Raw genomic sequence first — 11,486 nt, 5'->3', positions numbered from 1 at the left:
TAACAAATTTACTAATACCAGCATTTGAAAAGATGGTAAAAGAGCACCATGGTATCTATAATAGAATATTGTGTAGCATTTGTTATTTATTCGTATTTTTGTAACAACACAAATACATATATTTGTATGCATATATTCATATAAGTATGTTTATATATATTTACGTGTGAATAGTATCTGTATGTATGAACATCCTTAATTGCTATTTCCTTCGTGTCTCTCATATCCATCCGAAGGTTGTGTCTGGTAGAGATAGCCCAGAACGACAAGAGCCCCTCTTTTACCTTTATATAATTTTATTATAGGCACACACACACACACGCACACACACACACGCACACGCGCACGCACACACACGCACACAAACACGCGCACACACACACACACATATGATTATATATTTATACATGTATATACATATATATATACGTATATAATTATCTAATAAAATACTACCTAAAAAAATCCCAGTCTTATAAGAATAATCATATCAACCTGCAGGAATTTCAATGAGACTAAAACCCCTATTTTGAAAGCACTTCGATGCCTTAAACTCCTAGTTTGGTTCTGAATCCATAAAAACAATAGAATTAAAAAAAAAACTTACTCAACCATTTCATATTTAAAATACGAGACGTGCTGAGTGATCTAGATTTTATTCGGTGTAGCACAAGGGTCTTTATTAGTACCAATTCTGTATATGCTTCATATGCCCTACATTATAGAATATATTTATATCCAGTTAAATAGATATATAAATATATATATCATTATGAGTAAATTGTGTCTTCACCAAATAATTTCTCCATTTCCTTTCTTCCATCAGACAACAAGACGTACGGATTCACGACATCCGTACACGTTTGAAATTCCTTCCACCCGCACTAAGCGTTTTACTAACGGCTTCGAGTGCCGGTCTGGCGTTGAAATCAGGGAGGAGACAATAGCCTCCCTGATAGGCGGCGATGACAAACAGGCGTTCATATCCCTTTGTAAAGAGATCGCCAAAAGGGCGATAGAAAGAAATAAAACAAACAGAGTATAAAAAGATAAATAGATTAAAAACGTAAATAGAAACAAAACTGTGATAGAAATAATTATAGAATAAGTAATAATGTGTAAAATAAAAATATAAATCAAAAAATGTAAAAAGAAAAAGGGAAGAATGATAGACGAACAGAGCAAAAGGGTAAGAATGAAGAAATGTGGTATAAAAGAATGGAATGAAAGATCATGTGAAGAATGAAAGCAGAGAACGGAAATAGAAAAAAAAAAAACTAAGTGAAAAAAAAATTGCCCAAAAAACACCCTGTCCCACCACAAGATAGGGGTACGAGAGGCCCCCAATAGCGGGGTCATTAAAAATAAAAAAAAATAAAAAAGCGTTTTACTAATATATTTATAGCGCGAACAGCCAAGGAGCCAACGTACTAGCAATATTGTTTCCACATATAACTTAGAAGTCTTCGAGACAGTGAATAGGTTTCTTCTAGGTAATCATGCACTATCGTAGGCCTCGTCATCACTTAAAATCAGGTGAGACAGAGGTCCATATGCCTCACTTATAAAACTGGTGGAAGGCGACTTGTACAAGACATACTTAAGCTATTTCACATAGTATACATTCCAAACACATATTACATAATCAACAAAATGACTTAAACTTTGACCTATAGACGTTCTCAATGCAGCTTAACTTAAGTGATAGTAAAGTCACTTAGAAGATTGTTTATCGTGTATTTAGATAAAATCATTGATAAATCAGAAATCTAGACATATCTGCCATCTATTTCATAATTACATGGCAAATCATTAGGTCTTTGAATGTAGAAAGTGTTTGCAATAATATTTTTAAATTCAACGCACTTTAAAGTTATCCAATTAACATGATATTATTACGACTATATGTTCGCTTCAACGATAGCTTAGTAATAAATGAACAGAGAACCTTTTTTAAGCTATTCAGGTTAATTTTTAATAAAATACTTACGTCATATAGTTTTGCTATGTTTAAAAATTTAAAGATACAAGATGCGTTTACTATTTGTAAATATGTTAATGTTTTTAATGAAGTTTATATTTTTATCGGGACAGTGATAGTGTACCGGTAGAGGTCTGAGATTTACGATCGTAGGTAGCGGGTTCAATTCCCGGGAAACAATTTTATAATTCACACAAATTCCTCCTACCTGCACAAATCGTTTTGCTATTTTAACATGTTACTTTTATTATGCTAACAGCCAAAAAATGGAACAATCTAACAGTGTCATTGTTTCCAATTAATTATAACTTAGGGATCTTCAAGACATGAGTAAAAAGGGTTTCTTATAGGCAAGCAAGATATTGGTCAAATGCTTCGCCTATAAAGAATAAATAACACCTTTTCCAGTAATTATATAGGTTTGCCACTGCTCACATACAATTTCACATAGGATACGCAGAAGTGACTGCGATCTCCAATATATAATGGAATCAAGCGTTATTTTTCGGAAGTCCATTCTAAGTAAGAAAAGGACCAATATTTAGCCACTTCCGCTAGTGCACCGCCCGCCAGCCTGCTGATAAATGCCCATGCGGCAAACAATGCGAATTACACAACTACCACCATTAAATCACTCAACACGTGTTACACCCCTTCACTGGGCATCTTCAGGACTTATGTTACACCGATTAGTGCCAAACACGGAGACTTCAACCCCCCCTCCCAAGTGCGGCGATTGTGGTATGTACCCCCATAGATATTTATTGCGTATGTCTTACATCTATAGAGTGAAATGAATGACTGAGGTATATATATACACTGATCTAATTCAATGACATTTAACGATTTAATATTTACATTATGATAATAAATTTTCAACAATAATACAATTTTACAACGCGATCACGCCGAGATATAAAAATATTTCATATTAAATAACATAAGTGTTGCATTTTTGTTTGCCATCGTGAAGATTTTGCCCTTGATATTAAAAATATTAACAGAAATCGTTCACGGAATATCAATAATATATTTTATTTTAGATGTGTTAATTCTATTTCATCTTCAAGTACATGTTTATTTTATTTAATTGCAAAAAAAAAAGAGTACTTTACAACCGATGTCTGCACGTTTGGCCTTGATATTAAAAACGATTTGCGCATCCAATTCACGAATTATGATAAAACAATTCTAGCTTCATGTTACCGTTATGTATCATATAAAACTGATTCATCCTTTTACAAAGTGTGAACCGTTCGACTGTCGACATCTAAAGAAACACTTTGATATCTCAATTCGTCACACGTTTAGCGTTTTTTGACTTAATTTGGTCGCATTATTAGGACATCAAAGAGCGCCGTGAGCATTGGACATGAAACGCGCCGACATTTCGTCTTTATCATCGGATGAATAGATTTTATTGATTTTATAATATCGATTGAGCGTGATTTCGATTCGTTTTGCTCTTACTGCAACTCTGAATGCTCTTGTAATTAGTTTAGGGTTTTGTTTTGGGACGATCTGTTTATACGTTGCCTTTTGTGGGACTAGTTTGTTGAGGTAAATGAAGTCGGATTTCACGCCCGCGTCCCAAACGCTCTCAATAAAACCTTTTTTCTTAGAATTACACCGTTTTATTAACCTGTATCCGGTTCAAATCGATATATTAACATCGTTTTGGCTTATCGTAAAATTGGTTAATTTCAGACAATGAAGATATGATTGTTTTGTATCCAAATCTTCGCTTTTGTTGATGTAATTCGTAACCCTGGTAGCATTTTATTTATTTCATTATAAAACTTCTTATAAAATTCATACATAGCTGCGAATTTAATTCCAAAGTCTTTTTCTACCAGTTAACTATTAGGCCGTGCAGATATAAATTAACGAATATAGGTAAAACAAGTTAATATCATAAAACACAAAAATTAAAATTAATTTGAGAAATAATATAATCACTAAGTTAAAATACACTATATATATATATATATATATATAAAAAAAATTAAATTATTGCGCAGTTATCATCTTTGCTATAAATGCGCAGCGATTCCTGATCATCCTAAAGTCGAGGAGGAGCGCGTTCCAGAGAAGAATAGATTGTATTGCGAAAGAGTGAGTAAAATCAGTACTATAGATAGGATATCTAAGTAGACGATTTAACACAATATTAATAGTAAAGTTTTGTAATTCTGAGTTTTTATAGACTTATCTAAGATCAAAAGCGCTTATATCTCTCATAGTTATATGATGAAATATCTTTTAATTTGGTCTCTTATGGCATTCATCTCATGTAGTACAGATCACTGTAAATGATTCTATGTGGGTAGTTAAATGACCGCCTATGCATTTTCTTTTTATCTATTTGTTTATCTCTATTGTACAACAAGGTAAAGGAAAAATCATTTGATAGAGACAAAAAGTGGAAGTGGAGGTCGTTTTTAATAGATCGACTTAGTCATGAAAAAAAATCAGAGCAGGTAATCATAAAGTAATAGAAACTAGTTGTACACAAATCCTTCTTAATTATTAACAACCTGTAATGCAGATTATTAATAGAGTTCGAAAAATAGAAGCGAATTTTATCTTTATATTTACAATTTCATGTGCCAGTTCAGTGTCAGTGATAACTGTAAAACAATATATTTTTTATTTATACCTTGAAACATTGCATAAAAAATGTGCAATTTATATTACGAATGTGTGTATTATGGGTCTTTGTTAAAAGAATTCATAATCTCAGAATTTTTATAAACAATTGGTATGTCGTTGCGTAAAATAAAATCGATTTGTTTGTGCCAGTATTCATATTATAAAGTATGTATTATACATATTTAGAATTCTTTTTACATTCTTATATCTAAAACAAATACAATCTTTCAATTGTTGCTTGAATTTAATTATTTTTTTTTATTTACGTATGATAATGTTTAGTTTTAAAAAAAAATATTTTTATGTAGAAATGTAGCTGTCAGTTTAAAAAAAAACACTAAAACAGATAAATTTTAAATTTCAATTTTGGAATTTCTTTAATCTGTTTTATTTTTAAAAAAAAGTCTGGACTAGTATCTAAACTAATCGCCTTAAGATATAGACTATCCGATAATTCACTTCGCCTTTATTAGTTCTGGTATTTAAGTGTCGGTGCCGGTGAGGGCGCTAGTGTCGAACACGCGCGAGACGCCACTCGTGCCCGATCGCGCTCGATACGTTCGTATCAGATGAGATCGGAAAGATAAGACCACACCGCCGCCATTCCCACGATATCCAAATTGCTCACTCCGAGATGCCTAGATAAATGCGATTTGAAGTGAACTGGTGAAACGGTGTTAAAATTTTTAAATATCTGATAATATCGATTCTTTCATTAACTGTTATTTAAAAACTTCTAATCCACAACCTTAATTTTTAAAGTGTTTACGTTCCAAAAAAAAAAACACGACGCAAATTGAAACGCCGCAAAGTGAATTAAGATTTTCTATAGCAAACCATGTAAAGATCGAAGATAGGTTCCAGGGTTACGAAAATACAACTTTTTAAAAAGAAAATTGAACAAAGTAAACATTTAAAAAAATATAACTCTGCCAATAAATTAATTGGAAAAATATGTACCTTTTTTGTAACCAGAAACAACACGTTCAAATTTATATTAATTTATTATTCTCTTTTAAAAAGAGCACAACACACTATGTGATTGAAACTGAACTCCAAAGTGAAAATAAAACTGTATTAAAATTGGGTTAATTTTTAATTAGAAAGGGAATCCCCGAGTTTTGATGGCATGGCGCAATTAGAAACAAAATTGTTGCCATCTTTTGATAAAAAGGAAGAAATTTTTTAAAAAAAAAATTAAAGACTCGAACCCAAAACAACGCAACCTTGAAAATCCAATGACGCACAATGAAAATTAGTACTAATTAAGCAGCGACGCAACTTCGAAAAAAACGCAAAACGAAACGACGCAAAGCGAGGTATTGGTGTTGTTACATTAATTATTTATCTGTGTCATCTGATCTTTTAATATAATAATCTGTGTTATCTTATCTATAAGATTTTTATCCACAGAACCTATATTTTCTTTATAATGGCCCACCCTGTTGGAGGCCTCTCATACCCCTAACTTATTTATGGGTTAGGTACTTTTATTTATTTTTAATAATGTCTTCACTTATATTTTAATTTTTACGCTCTTCTTTCTTGCATCTTAAGATATTTCATTCTTCCCTTACATTCTACATTTCATCTGTCTTTCCCTTTCATTTTCTTTTGTATCCGATACCTTTCATCTATCACCTCGTTTTTTAGTTTTTTTTTTTACAACAGTACCTATATTAAATGTAGGCTTTTTAAGAAAATAGAGCTGTCCTAGTTTTAACAATTCATCGAATCATAGTATCCATCTGTCACGGGTAAAAACGTAACATCTCGGCATTATCAGCGGGTCTGCTAGGTCCATATATTTGTGCGTAGTGAGGACGTGAAAAGCACTCGAAGCATAAAGTCCCAGTAGGTTTAAGCAGGACTCCTTGCAATATGTTGAAGTTCACTTTTAAAGACACCTCCAATAAGGCTGCTTGGGAAGTGTATACCAGAAATTAAAAAATGTATACCTTTAATATTTGATATTAGGATCAAATGTTCCACAGACATTATGGTCCGTGTGTTTTTTACATTTAAGTTTAATATTAAAGTTTTTTATATGCTCATGTTTTGGCATGTTAGTGTTTAAATACAAAACTAAGTTTTTTAATCTATTTTAACCCTTAATAGCCTATAGTTTCAATTTCGATACCAATCTTTTAAACCTAACGTTCACATTACTATTACTTTTTTTATGGGTCGGCTGTACGAATTTTACTGTTGTGTAATATTCTTTCCAACGAGATAAAAAAAAAACTATTTTTCCCTTCATCTAGACCCTCAAGCAAACACAGTAATATTAAAAAAAAAATCACTTTCGTAAATCAGGCTGTTAAGGGTTAACGAGGCGTTATCAAAGCCTCTGTCGTATTTGATATCGTAGATTATCAGTTTCACTTTTCAAACGTATAATTAGAAGATAAACCTTCTCACGTTAATCACGTGTTCTGAAAATAATCAATGTTTCAATTCATACGAGCCAATAAAACACAACTGTACTTTCAGCGTCCGTTATAAGAAACATAATTAACATTATTAGATACGTATTAAAAAACCGTTTCATATGATCAAACGAATTCTTTATTATTGCTCATCTATTCAATCAAATTACAGATTCTATCATTATACTTAATGTTTTCTATTATAGATACAATTAAAGACTATACTGCGAACAGCAATTAAAAATTATTACTAAATATAAAACTACACTCTGTTATTGGTTTGTGAGCTTAAAGCTTGTTTTGTGCTTTAAGAGAAAAGTGTATACTTATATATATATATATCTATCCATATTTATTCAAGTTTATTAAGAGGATGGTATCAGGTAATTAAAAATTAAATAAAGATTTTAGGATGTTCAACAATCGCAGCGCCTTCCAAGAATTAGCGCACATTTAAATCGAAGGTTCTAATGCAATTTCACAAGATAATGAAATCATCAACTACGAACATATTTTAAGTTTTATTATAACTATTTTGTAAACTCACTGCTATCGAGACACGGAGTCAAATAGTTATTTGAAAACCTTTTATTTACAAACTTTTTTGTAAAGGTTTATATCTAGTTAATTTAAAAAAATATATATCTATGTCATTAGGTATTGAACATACAAGAGGTTTTTAATACAGGCCCTGTATGTAATGTTAATTTAATTAAAAAAATAAGATTTTCTTAGTTTTAACAAATTGTCGAATAATAGTTTCGATCTGTCAATTGCAGATATGTAATGTCTCGGCATTTCATGGATTAAATATGTGAGTGCTGGATTAATTGTAGAGAAAGAGATTAGGTACTTCCAGGGTTGAGGACCAGCGTACCAGGTATAATTTCTTCTTCTTTCAAGATGATCACCTTTACGTACTTCTCCCTGTCTAGTCAAATAGACGAGCCATAGAGAAAGGCTATGTTCTGGATTTATCAATTTGACCGAATCAAGATAGAGTAGATTTCTGGATTAAGTAAAGTAAAGAGACATTAAAGTGATCGCTTAATTGTACTATTATAATAAATTGTACTACATATCCTAACCATTAGGGTGATCTAAACAAACAATTGATAACATTGTATGACATCATAGGTCGTCAACAATTGAAATATATGATGATATATCACGAAACTGTACCTTCAGAACGAGAAATATACACAATATTATTAGTTATACATGTAAAAGCCTTATAAGTGAGACTATGTAGTTTATTTTTCAGCAAAAAAACCTTTAAAATGATCACTCTGAAATATGTTACATTTATTTATTCTATTACAATGCGAGAGCCTAATTACCTGTAACAGTATAAAGTCTGCAGAGACATATTGTAAACTTTAATTAATTATATGTAGTAATCAGAATTTAGAAAATGCATTTACCAAATATAATTACATTGTTCACCGTGTTTTATTTATATTTAACAGCACATATACGTGCATCCCTTTTGTTAACATCTATGGGATTCTTCCTAGAGCGATAGGTCCTGAGGTAGTAACAAGTCCGAAGTAGAAGTATGTATATTCAAGCCTCGTTCGTATTTATATCGATGTAAATGAACAATTTTATTTCTAGGGAATTCCCATTTTTACGTAGCTGACTATGACGTAAATTGTCCCCGCATCACTCCCCCTCAAGCGAAGCTTATTGGTTTATTTAATAATTTTTAATCTCTTTTTATTATATTCAAATATAATTCAGTTCATAGCCAATTAGAAAGTTCAACATTGGCAGTGCCATTATCTATGAATAGATCTCGATATATGTTTCAAGTTTTAGAAGGACCACTCCATTGATATACAGCGCACGCTAGAATATTCTAGATCACGGAAGGGACTGGAATACACACGTCAATCGGATCGATATGGATCACCGCCAAGTGATAAATTCATTTAAACTTCGAACGCAGGTTAGATGGTGAATTCAAACAACGATCGACATTCCTTGCGCCCGCTCGCATGCCCGCCTGTCACACGAATGGCACGTGCTCGATTGATTTGTCGACCGTCAATCTGTCCGTTTTGGTGTATGGTCCAAGTTATAAGTATAAACGACAAGTGTATTTATTACAAAGCATTGTTTTTTTAAAACACATGTTATGAATTAATAATTTTAAAAAACGTAATTTTAATTTCATTTTGATGCTATAAGTATGACAAAAGGAAGAAGGGTAACGTTTAAAATCAAATATGAGAGGAAAAACAACGAAATACTTATATATACACTTCTAAACATATTTATGTCAAGATACATAAGTATAAATTACTGAATTTTTCAATAAAGGCCAAGTTCTTCGTTGTTTTATGTCAATCAATTAAGTAGATGGCTAAGACATGCGATTGTAGGTCGCGGGTTTGATTATTATATTTTAAATATTATATTGAATTGTCACTGCTCCCAAGTGTGTTTCCAAAAGATAGGCTTCAGCGCCCTCTGACTACTGTAATACCACAATACGATCGTCAACCCGTCTGCCATTGGTGGCGATAGGTACAAAATAAACTGCACAAATAACTAGTCAATTAATAATAGGAAAAATAAACTAAAAATAGGATAAGAAAAAAGGAGTATTGTATTAAAAAGTCAAACCAAAAAAGAAAACTGTAATTAAAAAATTGGATAAGTAATAAAATAGAGAATAAAGGAACTGTACCTAGCCACCTAAGAGTAAAAAGATGATGGAAGGAAGGCGATGAAAGCAAGATGGAATGAAAGATATTGTAAAGGAAAAAAGGTAAGAACAAAAGAAATTGAGAAGAATGAAAGTGAGTGAAGAATAAAGATAAAAATTTGAAAAACTTATTTGTAAACAAAGTCCCTGATCCCAACAAATTAGGGGTACGAGAGGCCCCCAATAGTGGGGGCCACAAAAAAATGGTGGTGATCATGGTATATATATATATATATATATATAAATATATATATATATATATATGGGGGATATGTAACTTAGTGGAAGCCCAATGCCTTGCCGTGGGCATCAATGGACAAAAACGATGAAAATGTAATACAAAAAAAAAGTCAAAAATGAAATGTATTTTGAAAAATGTTTCGTAAAATACTATGCCTAAATACATTATTAAGATCGTGTATTTTGAACTCTATAAGAAGTTTTAAATTCCTCTTTTTAAAAACGTGGATACATAACTGACTGTTCTAAATTTAAATTAACATCTGAAAAAATTGACTCGCTTTTTAAAGCTATCTGAAACCTATGACATATAGCAAATTAGTAATTGTAATGACTTGTAAATTGAATTTTGAAAATGATTTATTTTCAGTAGAATATCAGGTTTTTATTATTAATAATGGTATCTTAAATTGATTGGTAATAAATGTGTAATACATATACTCATATAAAGTGTATAACAATCGTAAAAGGACCAATACTTAGCCACTTCCGCACATGCAGTGGTAGTCGTGCAATGAAATGCACCGCCCGCCAGCCCGCTGATAAATGCGCATGCGGCAAACAATGCGAATCACACAACCGCCACCACCAAATTACTCAACACGTGTTTCACCCCTCCACGGGGCATATTCAGGAGTTATGTTACACCGATTAGTGCCAAACACAGAGTCAAGATGACTCTGTGTTTGGCACTAATCAGCATTTCATTGCACGACTACCACTGCATGTGCGGAAGTGGCTAAATATTGGTCCTTTTCTTACTTAGGATGGATTCCATTAAATGTATAACAAACCACAACGTGTATGTGAAGTATCCAATCGCCTTTGACTTGGACAGTGTCGAAGTACGAAATCTGAATTTAAAGATGTACCTCAAGCGCGTGACATCATAGCGCTCATACCGAAGGTACGGCGCTCGTTGGCATTTGGGATTCGCTTTTCAGTTTCTAGACTCCATTATTGTAGGTACATTAGTCGTGGTTGGACTGGAATTGAAATATCACCAATCTTATGCCACCTTACGCACGTGCGTGTAGCGTTCCTACAGTCTTATGAAACTTTGGGACAATTTGAATATGTAACAAGGAGAGCATACATAACTAGATTTGCAATACGTGTTTTCGTAATACTAAACATCGTATCAATTTCGCATATGTATGGAGTGATGGCGTTTGAATCAAATTGACTTTCCAAATTTATGATAGAATGTTGATGAATTAAAACTGCAATATAAGAATCTTCTTTCTAGATATATATATGAGATATATTTCGCAATGTTCAAGAACAAAATATTCAAAATTAGCTTTTAAAGTCTTCTAACATCTGTTTTATCAATGGAAGAGCGAGTGATCTGTTCAATGTAATTGCATATGATAGTTTAAGTATATTTGTAAGTGCCACTACCTACAAAATAAATACATTTAAAAAACTTTTAAGTTAAACGGTTTTTTGATACCCATATTGTGGTGAA

This window comes from Battus philenor, unplaced genomic scaffold, assembly GCF_028537555.1.
Source record: "Battus philenor isolate CCGP_79_NKW_IND1 unplaced genomic scaffold, ilBatPhil1.0.hap1 SCAF_16, whole genome shotgun sequence".
NCBI lineage: Eukaryota > Metazoa > Arthropoda > Insecta > Lepidoptera > Papilionidae > Battus > Battus philenor.
The sequence above is the reverse complement of the archived record's forward strand: the minus strand, read 5'-3'. Positions refer to the sequence as shown.